The following is an 8,923-nucleotide window of genomic DNA, read 5'->3' as shown; positions in this document are numbered from 1 at the left end:
ACACTCCTAGACTCCACTATTCTTAAGGCTGGCTAGGAGGTAGAATGTCTCACCACCGTGACAGTTGCAGACGCGATTCTTTGCTTGCTCCGAGCTCGCCGGCGTCCCATTCATGCTACAATGTGCCTCGTAAAATGTGCACCGAACAAAAAAAAGATGGAAAATTGAGGCGAGTGAGAGCAAGAGGTGTGAAAAGTACCTAAACAAATAATTTGAACTAGAAAAATGCAAACAAAAATGTATACCTTAACAAAATTCGACACCAACAAACCCAAGGAGGAGGCTTTCTTTGCAAATGAGAAGACTTCCACACCTCTCCAAACAACGGTAAATTTGTTGTCTGTTGACGGTGGCTCACTCCGGCGAGGTTTCCGATTGTCGGAGATACGGTGCGACGAGGTAGAGGAGCTAGCTCACCGACGACACATAATAAAAATGTCAAACGTGCGACTGAGCGTGAAATTCAGAGCTGTATGTAGTAGCTGGGCTGTTTCATCGCAAGCTCAGCGCTGGCGAAGAAGAAGACTGACTAGATGTCGACGGTGAGGTAGAGAGGCCGGAAAGTGGTCGACCAACAAGAAGAAAAGCCCCAAAAAAATAGTGGTGGATGGCTGCTGGAAAGGAGTCTTGGTGGCTGAAACCCTCGGCGAGGAAGGTCCGTCGAGCGCCGTGACGTTGGGAGTTACGTTGGCGAGACATGCCCATGAGAAGGAGAAGGCTCGATCGGCCTCAAAAAAAGAAGGAGGTGAGAAGGTCAGATCTCTCTGCAGGAAGGAGCTGAGGTCGGCCAGATCTGGTCGCCGGCGTTGGAGGAGACCGACGGATGACCTACAAAGTTGAGATTTGGCGGCAGCGAGCTCCAACGTCGAGCAGGACGGAGAATGGCAAGAGGAGGAGGCTTCAGCCAACAGAAGGAGGATGCTGTCCGGCGAGGTTGGCCAACATCGGGGAAGAGGCGGCGGGCTCGGCGGTGGCGAGCTCGGGCGACAAAGCTGGTCTCGTGGACCCCTGGCATATTATAATATTATATAATAATAATATTAATATTAATATTATAATTATCCTTAGTGTATTTTTAGCTCATACACGTCCTCGCAGCAAAGTGGATGTTCTTCCTGGCTAAAAATGACGTTCTGGACGTGTTGGCACAGTCCGTTTTGTCATTCAAGGTCGTTTGGGCCTTCTTTTTTACGATTGTGCCCAAAATGATAATTTGATCATTTTTTACCCCGCCCGCGAAGCCGTAGCGAAGCGGACATCCTCCGTAAGTTAAATTGATGTTCTGAATACAATGGCGGGGTTTGTTTCATCATCAGAGGTCATATAGACCACTTCGTGAAGCGATCAGGACAATTTGAGTTAAAATCACGCGCGCGCACCTCATAATATTTTTTGCCCCAATCGGAATCGTCTGACGTGCCAAATGCTAACCGACCTTCACCTAAATGAAAGTCATAGCCTAGCAAAATGACCCTGACTACGTGCCCCTCAACACGCGTCAAAAAAGTTTCGGGTAGGTGTCTGAACTAACGGACGTCAAGGACAGACTGTAAACTATCCCGAGTCATGCGGGTGGACACCCTACACTCGTGACATCAAAAATTGATGCCAACAGTTATTAATGGAAGAATTGATATTGTCAATGGGAAGTAAATTACAATTTCATGGAGTTCTAATTAGAAACATGGAAAATCAATTGGGATGTGTTGCTACAGAACATAATAATAGATATTCAGGAACATTGCCAAGTAATGTTGAAGTAATTCCTAAAGATTAGATTAAAGAGCAAATTAAAGCTATTCAACTAAGAAGTAGAAAAGAATTAGAAAATAGAGTACAAAAAGAAGTTGAACTTGAAAAAGATGTGGTCGAAAATGAAAAATCGGGTGAAGATTTTAATTTTGAGTCAGAATTTCCTGTTAAACCAATGAAAATCAGTGTAGAAAAATCACCATATCCATTTTCTCAAAAATTTAAGTAGAAAAATAGAGATTAGAAAAATAGAGATAACCAAATTTTTGGAAATATTGAGGAAATTAAAGATAAACATTTTATTTATCAAGCCTTGGAACAAATGTCAAGCTATGTGAAGTTCATGAAGGATATACTTAATAAGCAAAGGAAGTTTGGAGATAATGAGACTGTTGCACTTAGTGAAGAGTGTAGCACTATAATTCAGAAAGAGCTTCCTGAAAAACTTAAACATCCTAGAAGTTTTACAATTCCTTGTGCTATTTGTGAACAATTTTATGGAAAAGCTTTATCTGATTTAGGAGCCACTATTAATCTTATGTTGTTACCACTTTTCAGAAGGTTGGGCATAGGAGATATTTCACTTACGATTGTAACCCTTAAGTTAGTTGATCGTTTGATTACCTATCCTAAAGGAGTTATAGTGGATGTTTGGTAAAAGTCGATAAATTTATCTTTCCTGTCGACTTTATTGTATTATATATGGAGGAAGATAAAGAAATTCCTATCATTTTAGGAAGACCAATCCTTGGTACTGGAAGAGCTTTGATAGATGTGCAGAAAGGAAAACTAACTATGAGAATTAGTGACCAAGAGGTTACATTTAATAATGCAAAATCAATTAGATACCCTGTAAATATCATGAGATTGAAAGCTTCAGCATGCATATTAATGAATATTTAAGCCATGATTATTTTAAAAAGAAATTTGAAAGAAAATTTGAAAAGGAATATATGGAAAAATAAGATGAGGATATAATTCAAGATGAATTTATGGAAGTAAGTAAAGAATATTTGTATTATGTTTAAGAAAAATTTAAGATAGTAGATCCTATAGAAAGTAACAAGAATCTAATTTCATCTAATGAGAAACCTCCTAAACTAGAACTAAAAACACTTCATACACATTAAAAGTATGTATTCTTAGGAGATTCATTTACATTACATGTTAGAGTATCCTAAGAACTAACTAATGAGCAAGAACAATAGTTGTTGGAAACGTTTAAAAGTTATAAGAAAGCCTTTGGATGGACTTTCACTAATATTAAAGGAATCAGTCATTCAATTTGTATGCATAGAAATTTATTAGAAAATCAACATGAACCAAGAGATGATCCTCAAAGGAGATTAAATCCAATGATGAAAGAAGTTTTTAATAAAGAAATTTTAAAAAGGTTAGATGTTGCAATAATATATCCTATTTCAGACAGTGTTTAGGTAAGTCTAATTCATTGTGTTCCAAAAAAAGGAGGTGTGACTGTAGTGACAAATGAGAATAATGATTTGTTGACCTCACTATTGGTTGAGGTCTAGTTTCCTATTGAGCAGCCTAGGGTTTAGCCATATGACTTTATTGTTGACTATTCTTAGAGGAGTAGAAAAGGAACCTTCAACATTAGAAACTCTTAGAAACTCTAAAATAAATTCTAAACTCTTCTATGCTCAACTTGAAGTTTCATACATTGGTCCTAATCTCTAGCACTTAGTAGGTAGGGTCAATATAGGGGAGCTCAAGGAAGTCCCGAAGTCCCCATAAGATTTCTTGGCCTTAGGGTCAACCCTCTGGGTGTTGGTCTTGAGCTAGTGCATACACTGTCACCACTTGCACATCACATCCCACCCACAACCTTGAACCCAAAATTGTTAACATAGATCCCTTGATCCTTTGGGAGACTCATGTAGATGGTCCCCTATACCCACTAGCCCCAGGATAGGGTTTAGATAATACCAGTACATAAAGGACCCAAAAGGAGACTCTATTGATCCATAGCTCAAATAGGGCGGTTGGCACCTCACTTTCACCAAAATACCTAACTTATCCTTTTGCCCCCCAAATCTACCCAATTTACCAAAACACCCATAACCCCTAAGTTTGACCAAAAATCCCAATTTCACCCAGAATACCCAAATTTGTTCAAAATTCATCTCAAACCATTTGAAACTGTCCAAATTGCCCAAAACTACCCAATATTACCAAAATTACCAAATTACCCCCAAAATTACCCTTGGTGGCCCAAACTTTCCCAAAACCTTCAAAATCATTTCAAATGTCCCCAAAACCAATTTGGATACTTCAATTGAATTCAATTTGATCAAATTAACCCATTTTAACCAAAAGCCCAAAATTGCCTTTTAAAGGCCTAATTACCCCAATTCACTCCAAATGGCCATCAATGTGATCCTAATCTTCCCTAGGTTCAATTACAAACACAAATTAATCTTGGAGAAACTCAATTCAAACCAAAGTAAACTCAAGTTGACTCACATTGTGAACTCAATTTCAATCAATGCTAAAATCCCTAATTTTGACCATATGGCCTAATCTCACCAAATTGAACCCTATAGCCCACTCACTTGCTCCAATTTGAATCTCAAACCCTTTATAACATTTCTACACACCAAATTGAACTATCACTTAGCCTTATTCAAGCTTCAATTTCACCCAATTTCAACATAAATCTAAAATTCTTAAATTTGACCGAATTTAGCCATGTGCCCAAATTCCACAAAATTGAATACCCTAACCCCAAAATTGACACCCAATTGATGTTAATAACTTTTTATAACATCCCTCTAGACAAATTTGAACTCTTAATTTAGGATTGGACCAACTCTAAATGGAGTTGATTCCCCTAAAATCATACTCAAGTCTGATGAACACATTAACGAGAATGAAGAAGGCATCGACAATATCGGTTACGATAGCACCGAGAGTGAGGAGTCAGTCCTCGAGCATCACGGTGTACCACTTGATATAGCCTTAGATCTCTCCAATGAAGAAGAAGAGACACTAAAAATCCTACAACATCTCAGGAAGAAGAAACCACAGAGATAAACCTAAGGAGCGGGAAAGTGTTACCATCAAGGTCAGCTCCAGTAGCTAAAAGGAAAATAAATAGTAACTCAAGAAGAGCTACCTCCTCCTCTTCCAGTGAAAGAACCACATAGCCAAGTAAAGATTGGAGTATTATATAAAGTGGATTACATTGTGCTAGCTCATCTTAGGAAGTTGCCGGTCAAATTAAGCATTTTCGACGCTCTAATCCTCTCAAAGGAGATGAGAGAGTCTCTAGTTACAGCCTTGCTAGACCCAAAGATTTTCTTAGCTCAGTTGGCTAGCACATCCTCTGATGAAGTTATTTTGTTAAAGGAACATCCTGGGATAACCTTCACAGATGAAGACTTGTTGCTCGATACTGCTGATCACCGACCACTCTATATCTTCACTAACATCGGCAGATTCGTGTTGTCCAGAGTTTTGGTAGATCCTGAAGCATCACTCAAGTTAATGAGTCTACGGATGCTAACATATTTGGATATTTAAGCTTGAGAGCTTACAACCAATAAAATGATGTTAATACGATTCAACTAAAAGGGAGAAAGAGCCATTGGATCAATTACATTGCTTATAAAAGTTGGAGAATTAATAACAACCGCTAAATTTCACATCATCGACGCCAAGTCCTTTTTCAAAGCTCTACTTGGTCGACCATGGATTCATGAATACAACATGGTTTTGTCATTCCTACACCATTGCATTAAGTACTACAAGGAATGAAAAGAACACTACATCAAGGTAGATTTACAACCATTTTCAATTCATGAAGTTGGCGTTCATGAAGACGCCACCCACTACGCACCTCCAAAGAAAACTGCCTTCTCTTGTGAGGTTGTTACAAATAAAAGTGAAGATTTAGAAGGATTAGAAGGGAAAAGCCATTCAGCTCCACTTTAGCGATCTTCCACCACTCTTTTGAAACAAGTTGGTGGGGGTTCTTTTAGTTCGACCACCCGAGGTTGAGGCTGGGGACGTGGACGGGGAAGAACTAATACAATTATTGGATAGACTAGGCTGACCATCAACATCGACATGGAGGAAAGTCCTGATGAAGAAAGCTCTGAGGAGGAAATGATGATGTGAGGAGGAAATGATGATGATAAAATAGAAGAAATCACAGTATGAGATATCCTTAGAAGATGTGGAGAAAAGCGAATATGAGTCGAAGAATGATCAGATAAACCACTATGTGAATTTCATGACCCTTAATCCAATCCACCATCAAAATGTCGAGAGTTTAGAGGTTAAGGAAGTTCTTAATGTTGGTTTAAATTTGATCAAGTTCTACCGTGCTTCCCCTTCTACCAGTTCTAAAAATCATGTAAATTTGGAAGAGGATTCTAATGAATTAATGGAATTACCTTTTAAGGACTTTTCTCCATGTGTACAAAAATTAATTCAATAGGGATATGTTCCAAAGCAAATGCCAAAAGATAAGCTAAAACTTTTTGAGAAATTGTGGAAGGTTAAAGTCAAACTCCTAACTCAAAAGAGGGACTCGGATTTGGTATTGTTGGACCAGTCGTTGATTCAAAATTTTTTATGGTCGTTACCAGTGGATCCGAATAGGATTGCCTCGATGTACAGGATGACTATCAAGATTAGTTAATAGGTGATGCTCCGCCAGAGTTTGAAAAAGAAATTAAGTCAACTATTGAAGAATTGAAGGAGGTCATCCTCGGGACTTAAGAACAACCCCGACCAACATTTATAAGTTCTTTACTCAATAATGAAGAATCTATGGAGCTAATCAAGCTATTATCAATATTCAAGGGTTGTTAAAGATTGGTTTGCCTGGAGTTATGATGAAATGCCAGGGCTGTCAGTAGAAGTTACAGTCCACAAACTTGGGGTGGACAAAGATATGACTCCTGTAAAACAAACTCTCAGAACAATGCGCCTCAAAATAGGGCAACAAGTCATTATCATGGTAAAGAAATTAATAAATGCTAATTTTAAAAGAGAAGAAAAATACCCCACATGGTTAGCATACATTGTACCAGTTAATAAGAAGAATGAACAAATCGTGTGTGTACGACTTCAAGGATTTAAACAAAGCAAGTCCAAAGGACGAGTTCCCATTATCAATGCCAGAATTAATGATGGACATCGCATCGGCACATGAGATTTTCTCTTTCATGGATGGATCGTCAGGTTATAGGCAAATCAAGATTGCTCTAGAGGATGTAGCACTTACAACTTTCAGGACAGTGATTGGGATGTTTTGCTACAAATTGATGTCATTCGGGTTAAAAAATGCTGGAGCAACATACTCCTGAGCAACATATCAACAAACTATAATGAAGATTTTTTACGACCTCATTCACAACCAAGTGGAGTGCTACGTAGATAATTTGGTCATCAAGAGCAAACAAAAAATAGACCATTTGTACGATTTGAGGATCGTGTTCGCATGATTATAACAATATAATTATAAGATGAATCTCTTAAAATGTGCCTTCGGCGTCACCTCTGGGAAATTTCTATGATTCGTTGTTCGTCATCGGTGAATTGAGATAGACCTGGAAAAGATTAAAGCTATCTTTGAAATGCCTCTTCCAAAAACATTTAAATAACTACGTTCCTTCCAAGGAAATTTGGCATATCTGAGATGCTTTATTTCTAATATCTCAGGTAAGTGTCAGTGCTTCTTGACATTAGTTAAAAGGATGCCAAATTCATTTAAGAAGAGAAATGCTAGCATACCTTTGAGGATGTTAAGCAATACTAATGACACCTCCTATTTTGGCATCCTTTATTCCAAGAAAACTGTTGATACTTTATACCACAACCTTAGACAAGTCTTTCGGAGCCTTGTTAGCTCAGTTCAATGACGAAGGTAAGTAAAATGCACTCTACTACTTAAGTTGCCATCTAATAGTGACGGAGGTAAAGTATCTGACTATTGAGAAGCATTCTCTAGCTTTAATTTTTGCTACCCAAAAGCTTAAACACTGCATGCTTTCTCATAAATTTACTCTAATTTCAAAAGTTAATCCATTGCAATATTTAATGACCCGACCAACACTTTCTGGACATTTAGCAAGATGGTCAATGATTTTATTGCAATTCAATATAACTTTTGTTCCCCTCTGCGTTATCAAGGTACAAATTTTAGCAAATTTCCTTGCAGCACACTCACTTCCAGTTGAGTCCCCTCTTAATGATGAGTTACCAGATGAACATGTATTGTAAATGGAAATATCCAGTATGAAACACTGGGAGATGTACTTTGATGGGGCTTCATAATCTAGAAAATGCTAAGGATCATGAGCATTCATACCCGACAAAGCAGGAATTTGCCTGATTTTCATCACACTAGATAAGGGCATGTTGAGATTCTCCTACCACCTGATAGAACTGTGCTCCACAACGAAGAAGAATATGAAGCACTAATCATTGGATTGGAATTAGAAATCTTAATGGATATAAAAAATATTACCATCTATGGCAACTCACAACTCATCATTCAACAAGTTTTCAGACTATACATGATGTTGAAACCAAGACTAGCAGAATACCACTAGTATACAATGAAGCTGCTTGAACAGATCCTAAGTGTGACTCTCTACTTGATTCCTCGGGGATATAATGCCCATGCTGATGCTTTGGCAAAACTTGCTAAAGAATTGGCATGTCCCTCAGAATATTCCTTTGACATTACAGTACAAGGACATTAGGTTCTATCTTGGATCGACCTCGACAATCTACCTATGCTTGAAAAAGAAGAAGAATGATGATTACATTTGCTGACATCAATGAGGATTGGAGCATGTTATTGATAGAATTGCAAACTGGATAGCTAGCGGAGGACAAGTCCGAAGCATACCAAATCACAAGAATGGCTATGTCATATGCTCTAGTGGAGGATGTCCTCTATAGAAGATAGTTCGATCAGATGTGGCTGAGAATTCTAAGCATCGTCGAAGCACAAAATATTGTCAAAGAAGTACATGACATATTGTGTGGAGCTCAATAGTCAGGACCAAAGGCTCGGATATTATTGACCAACAATGATATTCAATTACATGGTTACAGCCAGAAGGTGTCAACTTTGCCAAGTGCATGGGGTAGCCTTACGCCAACCTCTGAATGTGTTGCACCCAACTGTTGC

The sequence above is a fragment of the Phalaenopsis equestris genome, unplaced genomic scaffold (genome assembly GCF_001263595.1).
Source record: "Phalaenopsis equestris unplaced genomic scaffold, ASM126359v1 Scaffold234933, whole genome shotgun sequence".
Taxonomy (NCBI): Eukaryota; Viridiplantae; Streptophyta; class Magnoliopsida; order Asparagales; family Orchidaceae; genus Phalaenopsis; species Phalaenopsis equestris.
Note: the sequence above shows the minus strand (reverse complement) of the source record.